Consider the following 10,842-nt stretch of genomic DNA (forward strand, 5'->3'; position numbering starts at 1 on the left):
AAAGACTGAGATTTATGAAAGTTTAATTCCAAAACAACTCTTTGGTAAGCCCATTTATTTTCTCAGTCAAATTGTGCTCTGAATGTTTTCGCCCACAACTTGTCAACGATGGGTCAAACCTGTTCAATGTTTCGGTTGGGCATTCCGTTGGCGGAATGTCAAATTGATATTGTTGTATTTCAGATGATTTATCGGCCGAACTCATTAAAGAAGGAGCCAGACAACGCCTTGAAACTACAACAGAACTTCTTAGCAAGAGCACAGACAGCGTACATTGATTGTAGATCTTGTCAAAGATCGCCTCGCATCGTGTAGAGAAGATGAGGAAACTAATATTGAAGATACCCGGGATGATGTTGAAATGAAGAAAACCGAACTCAAGGAGTCAGGTTTGTAATGTTAAAACAGATCGGCCATTGTTCGCGCATTTACGAAATGAACAAATTATCTGCCTGCATTTTAGACAGCGCAGAACAAAAGATGCTGCTTACAGAACACGGCAGATCTTCACCCTCGTCGATTTTATTACAAGATTCCGGTCAAAAGTTGAATCTTGGTTCGGCATTTGTTCAACGAACTCGATATTTGAGTCGTAGCCGAGATATGGACCAAGCGCTTTTATGGTAAGAATTTCTCTTCAAACTCGCTTTGCATGAAATTTATTTCGTGCAAGAACATTCACTATCCATCCCTTACATTGCTACTAACATGACTGGCAGGGGAAGCAGAAAAGAAAGAGATCTTTGATTTAGACTAGCTTTTTCATTTTACAATCGTTTCAGATTGATGTCGTACCAGGTTCCAAAGACACTGTTTTACACAAGGAAGAAACTGAAGGCAAGCGAAATTACCTTTGCAATATGGAGGAAATATATATTATATATGACTATATTTACCAATTTTTCTTTCACAGGGAACAGTCAAGGCTTATTAACTCGTGAAGAGTTTCAAAAGGTAGCAATTTTAAGATCACGAATCATCATCGTGCATTAATCTCAACATCTGTTTAATTTTAGCCTGTTCCTGGTAAATCCCTTCTGGATGCAAGTCCTTTGAAAACTTTTTTGAGTTAAGACGAGGATAAACTTAATGAATCCGTAAGTCAAGTAATAATAATGATAAATTGGTCTTACGGATTATTAAATACTGAGCATTATAAACCGGTAAACTCAGAAACCGGTAATCTCAATTTTGCACTTCGAATTACGTAATTTAATCCTTGTGGTTGAAGGTGAGGACTTGCAACGTTACTTATTTATTACAGGGTGACGATAGCGTGGGGAATTCAGGGGTCGGTAGACTTAGGGAAAGACACTCGTAATATAATAGATTTTACAAAATATATCCTTAGGTTTTCCTATGAGTTACAATAAAACCTTTACAATTGTTCATTGATGAGCTCAGAATGTTTCGTTATCACGTGGCCTATGCACGACTCTTAATGGTTACTGTTAATCTGTTGTAACCACCTGCTGTACTGGTACGATGATTATCACATTTTGTTTGAGCTTTACATACCCGGGGAAAACACTCAGCCACGTCGAGGTTATTAGCTAATTCCAACAGCTTGTCGTAGTATTCATTGTGGAATAAATCTACAGAGGCACGTAGTTTTGCCATTTCATCCTTTAAAAGATTAATCTGTTTTATTGATTCCGCAATATCAATTTTTTTTTCTTCTTTAATTGGACCGTCAATGACAAAGTATGATCCAGAACATGTTGGGTGATAATGAGAGCAGCCATAAATTCAAATTTCTCCACGTTGCGAAAATGAGACTGTGCGTCACTAGCTAATCTAGGAAATGGCCCTTCCTGCGATCCTCCAAACTGCATAAAATTGAGTGTTTCGTAGATAACTTTGAATGCATCCAAACAACCATCGCGGGATCTTATTCGTTCTACCCATCGTGTCGTGGAAGGCTTTGCGAGCTTGTTACGGGTTAAACCAAACTCTTTCATCTTTTTACTTAGATACTGTGAGCGGATAGGGAACTGATAAAAAAGCTGGAGATATTTTGTGCCTGACTCAACATATTTTTCACTGGAAGAATTGAACACGCTTTGGCAACAATAAGGTTTAAACGATGACTGGGGTAATGAACATGCAACGCCTTCGGGTTTTTCTCTAATATTCTCCCAGAAATACCTTTTACCTGGCTGGACACAGCACTAGCACCGTCATATCCCTGGCCTCGACAATTTGAAGGAAGCCCGACATCTTGAGTGTACTTTGACTATGAACGGAATCAAATCCAAAGGCGAAACAGTTCGGTATACAAATGAAAATGTTCTTGAATCATGTAAAACTTCAAATTTATTCAAGGTATGTTATATAATTAATAATGCATAATATATTTTCGAAATATTATAAATTTGAAATTAAAATCAGTGTCTACCGTCTACTTTTTTGCGTATTATAAAAGTAGCAGGCAAATTCAAATGACCATAAACCCGGCATTATTTTAGAAATTCGAAATTTGACAGGATATAATTTTGTAGTTTTGATAGTTTATAAACCCCAACAGCCAAACAATTTTATGATACTTATCCCTATATTGATCATTAAACCTATAGAATGTATTAAATTATCCAGAAAGTATAAGCTTGGAGTTATCATTAAAAAGTGCCTTGCACCAGGTGAACTATATTTATTCAAATCTATTTACTAATTATTGTATTTTACTAATTTTGTATTTACTAAATTATTGTATTTACTAATTATTGTATTTTACTAATTTTGTATATACTCATGTGTATGTTATAATGATAATAATATAACAATAGAGTTGATGTTCGCGGTCATAAATGTGTTTTTGGCCCGACTTCGAACTCATTTTAGCCCGAGCGTAGCGAGGGTTAAAATGTGTTCCGCGAGGAGGGCCAAAAACACATTTATGCCCGCGAACATCAACTCTATTACTATATATATAAACTATAAACTATTATAACTATAATATATGTTCAACATCGTCAGCCTTCATCCACTTAGCTCAGTAAGTCATGCGACATTCCATGTCAGTTCCAGTAATTGTTCATCTCAGACCTTGAAAAAAAAAAACAACACTCCAAACACTCCAAAACTCCAAACACTCCAAACACTCCAAACACTCCAACACTCCACACTCCAAACACTCCAAACACTCCAAACACTCCAACACTCCAAACACTCCAAACACTCCAAACACTCCAAACACTCCAAACACTCCAAACACTCCAAACACTCCAAACACTCCAAACACTCCATGTCTTCTGACCTGGATTCAAGTTTACTGCTTTTATCATCTTTTTTATTTCACGTTTCCATTTTGAACATGTCCAATTGCAAAAAAGTATCCAGCCGACTTAAAATAGTTTTATTTTTGCAGTTACTTTCCAGAATATACCGTTTGGTTAAGACTTGTGTATTATAGTATATCATAGTTATAAAACTTCTTTTTCTGTCAGATATTTTCAATAATTAGCTATCGAGACCATCCTCAGTTGTTCGGGCTGGAATACACAAGCGGTCAGCTAAGAAATTACTCGTCTCCCGACAGGTAGTTTAAAAAAGCAGATTTTGTATGAAGCTATATAAAATATTTCTTGTTCTGAATGTTTGTATTTCACTCAATCTAGGGACATATTATTGGCAGGTTAGCTACACGGGGTTAGAGGCAGTGGAAATGGAGATGTTTGTGTAAAAACGACCCCAACGAAGAGACGGTACTGTACGCTTTTTCATAGATGATTGAGCGAAAATTATGGTCCTGATAAAAATCTCGCACTGCTATGATTGCCGTAAATACGAACCCTCATTTCATTCTCCTCCTGACGTATGGGATCTTATATAACACACAAACAATTACACTTCTCGTCAGGTATTCCTATTATTCAGTCCAATACATCACATACAGCAAAAGAAGAATTGTTTTTTTAAGATGATATATTTTTCAAGGTTATCGTTGGGGTCCATTGTATAACGTTGTTGACGAAGAAGTAGAAAGCAGTCATTTAAAATTCCTCGCTGCGTCTCCAGGTGAAATATTTCTCTTTTTATTTCACTTTAAATTTTTGAAATATCTCCAAAAGCTTATATTGTCTTATTACTGGTTCCTTGCAGGAAATTTAACCGAAGATGTGTAGAGATTTAACTGCAATATTTCCTACAGCGGTCTACTTCATGCAGTCACCCAAGACGTAAGTTGACAATTTCTTATTTTGTACTTTTCTGCAGACAAAATCCTGTGTAGAGAATATTATTGCATTTTTACTGAGTTTTAATGTTCCGTCAAAATCTGGATTAAGGCTGTTTTCCACTCACGTGTTTTTCATACGCACGTTAGTTTTCTGCATATTTTAGTATGCATTAGTTGACCTAGATTTACAACAATAATCGTTATAAAGGAAGCGAGAATAATTTAAATTGGCAGATTGAAGCTTATTATAATCATAACCATGTACGTACGGACTCGAGTTTACTTGATAGTCGATAGCGTCGACAGCAAATGACATTGAAACGTTTGTATGAATATTTCGAAGTCCTGACAGTATAATTAATATCCCGTAGGTTATTTCAAGCAAATATTTGACTAGCGACGTCGAACAAGGCCAGTTAACCGCGTCGTGGATCGTAAACTGACCTCAATACAGAAAGTGGGGACAAAAAGTCCCCACTTTAGCCAAAATACAAAACATTTTGTTCTAGGCCTCTCAGTTCCCGCCTCGCCGCGTATAAGGAACGTTAAGAGGCCTATGGACTACGCTGCGGTAACTCTGGTTGCTGAGTTGACTGGGTCCGAATCCATGAAATGGTAGATTTGAAATTTTCTCGCCAGAAGTACGGCTGGAATATTAAGTCTTTTAAACTCCAATATATATTTCAAACGATTTTAAATATTTTGTAAGGACTTTTCCCGGAGAATAAAGAAAGACTTATCATTAATGCCATCACAATGCTCATTGCTCACGAAGGTACAGTAGGAGACAAAAGTTTGAGTCCAGTCGTTGTAGAATTCCAGTATTAAATCCTGGCAGCGTATTCGAGTTAAGACATGCGTGCTAGTGTTTCAGTACTGTAAACTATATTAATTGCACACTGTTTTGGTCCTAATGATCTAAATTATAACAAAATAAAGTTCTCATTCCTTTACACTGCCCAAGATGGGTGGGAAAAAGGGCAAAGTGATGGTGCACAAGGACAAATAGTTGCATTAAGTATTGAAGGATTCTTTCCTCGTAAGGTCGCAGAAAAAGTGAGAATTTAAAAAGGTGGTATGCAACTAACCTTGGAGAGGTTCGAAGAAACTAAATCCTACTCAAGCAAACTTTTAGCTGCTTTGGTCATGCTCGGTTTGGCAATATTGAAAGATATAATAGGATCCTAATTAAAGAAAAGTATCATCCAATTCTTCAAGGACATGGAATTTTATCTGGTACAAAGATGATCGCACGTCAAACTATACATGATAATCACCCTAAGCACATGCACATCTTCTATGTGCCAGAAATCTTTTAGAAGCAAACTCATTCTGGTGATCTCGTTGTCATGGCTTTCCACCTCATATTCCAGATCTAAAACCTATGGAGCACTTGTAGAACCGTTTTAACCGGAAGAGGGTGAGGCACAGACCCGCCAGCCAGGCTGACTTGAGGCAAGTGGTCAACGAATGCTGGCAAGGTATTGAACGTGTGACATTAAAAAACCTATGGAATCTATGCGAGCAAGAATAAAGGTCATTTCAAGAGCAAAAAAGAGGGAACTAAGCAATGACTTGTAAATGCATGTTTGCACATTAAAATACGTAAAAATGAATATCATAACATCGCATAGTTGTTGTACAGCATGTATTTTTCTGTTTACTTATTTACTTTTTTCTAGTTCACTTATCGGTAAGGTTTTCTGTAGGATATTAATATATGCTGCTAAAACAATGAAATACAGTCACTGGACTCAAACTTTTGCCTCCTACTGTATATCTTTGCCAATAAATATATTTAGTGTTCAACCCTAAAATATACATATTCTGACTGCTATTACCTTCACAGGTGTTCATTATATACATAAAATAGTTAAAATGTCTCGTCTATTTGCAGGAGACCAAAACAAAATATCAGATAAAGATCTCGAAGCACTGTTTCACGCTTTGAGACATTAGGTTGGATCCAAAGCAGGTTTCACAACGCTCACTAGGTGAGAAAAGTTTATCTTTAACCATAACACACGCTGTTTACTCAACCAGCTCACTTTCTCTAGACCGTGTTTCTGTTTTGTTTTTACAGCTTCTATGAGAAGGTTGGTGTGAAAACTGTGAAAGCTTTGAAGAGGAATAATGAAGCCGTGACTCACGCCGCTGTCGACATACTGTGTGCTCTGATGCAGGTAAAGGGAGGGCTTTCCTTTAAGCGGCAAAAATGGTCAGACCGGTCATATTTAAATTTAAAATAGAGTATTTCGTTAAGAATATAGTTGCGAAATTTCCGAGCTAGACAGATGCAAGTAACGATATACTTGAACGCAGAGTTCTTGAAACACTCTAAAATACCAGTAATCTGTCTGTACCGAGATCGACAATAGGACCGGTCTGGCCGTTTTTTCCGTATAAAGGAAAGCGCCAACACTTTAACGATGAATTTCCTGGTAATATGTTGCCAAATCTGTCACTGTCATTAGTGTTACCCCTTTAACTTGCAATCCACATAAACTCAGCCAACTTTGAAATCTGAATGTTAACAGGATCCAATTTTATCGAAACGAATTCTGTTTTTTTATATAGCCAACGCACGATAACTATGACATTCGACAAGAACAGATAAACAAAAGCTCTTTGTTATCCTCTGAAAAATTTCTAAGCAGTTTGTTGGAAATTCACACGATAAATGTGGTAAGATGTGCGGTGTTGGTTGCCTATAATCTATGCTGAACCCTTGCATTTTTTTTTCCATCCCTCTTGTATGTATATAGCTTTGTTTTGGAAGAGAAATTCCCTTACAAAACCCAGCAAGTGATTCGTAGCAACTGCCTTTCTAATTTGAACTACCTTTCTAACTAAACACAAGAAATAGATTAACCATGAAAACTTTTCGTCTATATTCGTTCTACTGGGGTTTTAGTTATAAGTGGATTGCTTGATTTTCTGACGTTTGCTCTGTGTCCTCCTTACAGGTTTGTTCTAGTTGCTTTGCAATATATTAAAATAATACGGGGGTGAAGTTGGACATTCATGTTAAACTAATAGTAAGGTGTGATTGCTTCCAATATTTTGAATCAACTCATGTAGTCTGTTACAATAAATCGACTATTGCATATTCCTCTTAGTGAGACAACAGATGATGAACAGTTTGGGAAAATTACTGGAGAAAGTTGCAGGTATGCTACAAAGAAATTTGAGGAGCTTTTCATTCAACTTGTCTTCTTGGTAGTTTATGGCTCTTTGACTGAGGTTGAGAGTTGATTAAATAGCCTTTCTCTCTTTACCTTTTTGGTGAAGTTTACCACGTCCACTAGCTTGACCCATGCATAGGAGCAACTCATTAAGTCTGTTATTTGTTTGTCTAGAAATGGGTCATTGCATTTATCGATTGTTCCAGGTAGGTTTACGACAAAACTAAATAATAGTACCAATTTTACCATTTCTTCGCTTATGTATGTTTTACTATTGCCCCGCTAATGGTTCTTACCAATCGTGGTTTTGAATTCGTTCCTCAACAATTTCAGCATCCGTCGACAACAATTGTGAAAGGTGCTGGCATGGTTCTGAAGGCGATAATCGAGGTACGTTTTATTCATTCATTCATCCATTGAGAATTTTCTGCCTTTGACGAACGTCATTTATAACGCTCTGCATTTTTTTAGCCGTGATGAATGTACATATTAGTTCAGTTGATATTTAAGAGGTTTTAAAGGGTCTTAATTTTGAGAGGTATTATACACACTTCAAATCAAGCCAGGAACAGATGACGGAAAAATGAGTGAACTATAGATCCTCTGGCAGGAATCGAACCTACGCTTTTGCGATGCCGGTGCAATGCTCTTGTCACTGAGGACGTACAGTTGACTCATTTTTCCATCAACTGTTCCCTGCTTGAATTTGAAGTGCGTATAATACCACTCGAAATTAAGACCCTTTAAAACCTCAAGAATATTCCTGCATCGTGTGAAGTGCCTAAATCATCTGTTAATATTTAGTTAGAACTTCACTTTAGGAAGCTGATGAAGAAACCGCGGCAAAAATACAAGTTCTGGCGCTTGCCGAGGGCGCTCTACCAAAACGCTTACGCATGGCCATGTTTACGCAAAGCACTGATAGACGTTCGCTATTGAACAGGTGCGAATTAGTGTGATAAATTAACAAATTGTTGCAGAGGTATAGCCTCTATTCCATCCGCAGGACCTGAGTTTATTTTAGCAACATTCTCAGATTCATCTTAAAACTTGTGATTTTATAATCCTCTATATACTAGCCATCTGTAAATAGTTCAATTGAGACTAACAAGCATACTCCATAAGTAATTTATAATCATTATTGTTGGCATAGCATCATCCAACAGCAATGGCATTACTTGCGAGAATAATGTTCGTATTAAAGTAGTTATAGTTTTTAATGTCTAAAATATACAAGAAAGTTTAAATGCGAGATTTCCTGTTCATAATTTTTGGTTCATAAACAATTATGTAATAAATTTGAATACGATTTTCACAGCCTGCTGGTTTGCTCTATTACCTTGAAAGCCCTGACTAAGTAAGAAATCTTTGAAAACTTTTTTGCGAGGGCCATTATTTACATAAACCCATTGAGGTGATTCTGACTAACCAATCGTATTCATGACTAAGTGGTATCAACTGCTTTGGTAACTAAACTCCATCATTCATCCTTAAACTGTGCCAACCGCCCCACTGAGGAAATAATTAAATGGTAATTCATTCAGAAGTGTAAAACCTTTTTGTAAAGAAACAATTTTGTTGGAAAGTTTTTATCTTTCCTTCAGCCACAGAGACTGAAGAAGATCGTTTATCAATTCGTGACAATGTAAAGCTTGCAGAAGTACGTTTTAAATCAACAATCGTGTTCCAAAATTTCATAATGCATGCTTGCATGTACGTATAAGCCTGTTATTTCACGTGCTATACTTGTGTCTTAGAGCTCTGGAAAAACGAGGGGAACGTTGAGGAATCAACTTGAAGGATATCTCTCGCATTGGAAGACAAAAATAGGATTCAAATCCAGGAAAAATGTGAGAATTTAAATCCAGTTTTTATATTAAAAGTAAGTGTTCATATTAAGAAAATGGGAAAATGTTCTAGTCGTTTGAAAGATGAAAAAGCAATGATATTTAAGCGGATCTTTTTTACAGATTCAGTCAAGATCTGACAGCGTACAACCTGATTTGGAATTGCAAGGTGAGTCTCGAAGTTAAGGTTAGTTTCCGTTGAAAATATAGGATATGGAAATGTAATGGAGGATTTCCTGTCGCTATGAGTATAACAAGACAAATTCAATAGTCCTGACCTCTTTCTCTAAACTGTTCTCGTAAAAGAGTATGAAACAATTTCTTATGTTTTCAATGTGACAGACGCGAGAGGAACTTCTGGGGCACTCGAATCTGATTTGCACGCATTTGCAATGGAAAAAGATCTGAGTGGAAACTACGTTGTCTTTTGGAATCACCTTTAGTTTGAAGTCCTGTATGAATGTTTAGCTGATGAACTGAAACAGGTTAGTGATAAGCCTAACTGCTCTAGCTTTTTAACAGTTCTTCATAAAGCGTCCCCCCCTTATTCCTCGATAGGAATCAAACTCAGTAACGTATCTTTGCTATCAGGTGACTATTATTTGAGAGTCTTGTTGGAACAAAACGACGAGGAGACGCCGATAACAAATGTGTGAGTCCACGACATTTATCTATCAGGGTTTGCAAATATTCAAACTACTTTCCATGTGCTTTTCTGTCTGGCTTCCCCCTATTCTCTATATTGCTGCACAGTTCACGCAATGTTATTTGTCCTGCAGAATGTAGTAGAGAAGTATAGAATCATGGATGAAACCATTCAAGATTCGATCGACTTTTCTATTTTGTTTTCAGGCTCGAGTTGTCTAACGATCTGTATCACTGATTCCTATTGACAACTAAACCAACTATGAAAGCAATGTGCCTTCAGGTGAGGATGTCGTTTAGCGCGAATGTAGCCATGTGTAGCCTTCGAAGAATGAATTAAACAAATTGGAATATTTCATTCACATGCGATGACTAAAGTTTATGGAAAATATCACGAAGAGATTGGAGCTTTTAATGACACCAAGCTAAGGATCATCTGTTATTGATCCAGTGTTACTGCAGGAGCCTGAACTAAACTAACTTTATTCATACTGTTTCGTATTTTTAGCATTTACATGAAAATGGCATCACTAACAGGGATTGGAAGGTAAGCACGCCCTAATTTATTTATCACTACTGTCTTTATATCCTAAACTTTAACGACCATAATTTAACTTTTTCTTCTTTAGCCAGAAAATGTTTTATTGTGTTCCTCGTATGATGAAACGCTTATAAAGGTGTGTGTCGGTTGTGTATTGAACTTGTGTTTAAATTGCCCTTTAAATTGTCTTTGAAGAAACCATTCGATGTGACCATTGCCAGCAAATCCTGGAAGTCACTATAATCTCAATTCCGAGTTTTGTCCGTGATTTCGTTTTACGAAAGCAGAGCGCATTCTGCAAACGTTTTAGGTTCAGTTATTTCTCATTGTTACAGATCTCAATGATAACAATTAATTTTTTAGATCAGAATTCCTATATGGAAACACTCTGTGGTACACCAAGTTACCTCGCTACCAAAATGTTAATCCCGTAGCCTGAAGAACGAT

The 10,842-nt window shown here is 36.8% G+C and overlaps 2 long non-coding RNA genes across 2 annotated transcripts in view; both read left to right on the plus strand.

Moving 5' to 3' along the window:
• Window positions 1-2,238: 2,238 nt before the first annotated feature.
• LOC114525166 overlaps window positions 2,239-10,842 on the plus strand; it is a 68,521-nt gene continuing 59,917 nt past the window's right edge. The window contains exons 1-3 of the long non-coding RNA XR_003687159.1: window positions 2,239-2,325; window positions 2,577-2,639; window positions 3,447-3,538. This is a non-coding gene — a long non-coding RNA (uncharacterized LOC114525166). The remainder of the gene's footprint in view (window positions 2,326-2,576; window positions 2,640-3,446; window positions 3,539-10,842) is intronic.
• On the plus strand, window positions 10,370-10,842 carry LOC114525168. The gene is made up of 3 exons (XR_003687161.1): window positions 10,370-10,401; window positions 10,484-10,531; window positions 10,759-10,842. It is a non-coding gene; the product is annotated as an uncharacterized LOC114525168 (long non-coding RNA).

This window comes from Dendronephthya gigantea, unplaced genomic scaffold, assembly GCF_004324835.1.
Source record: "Dendronephthya gigantea isolate DGI-Jeju-01 unplaced genomic scaffold, DenGig_1.0 000033F, whole genome shotgun sequence".
Taxonomy (NCBI): Eukaryota; Metazoa; Cnidaria; class Anthozoa; order Malacalcyonacea; family Nephtheidae; genus Dendronephthya; species Dendronephthya gigantea.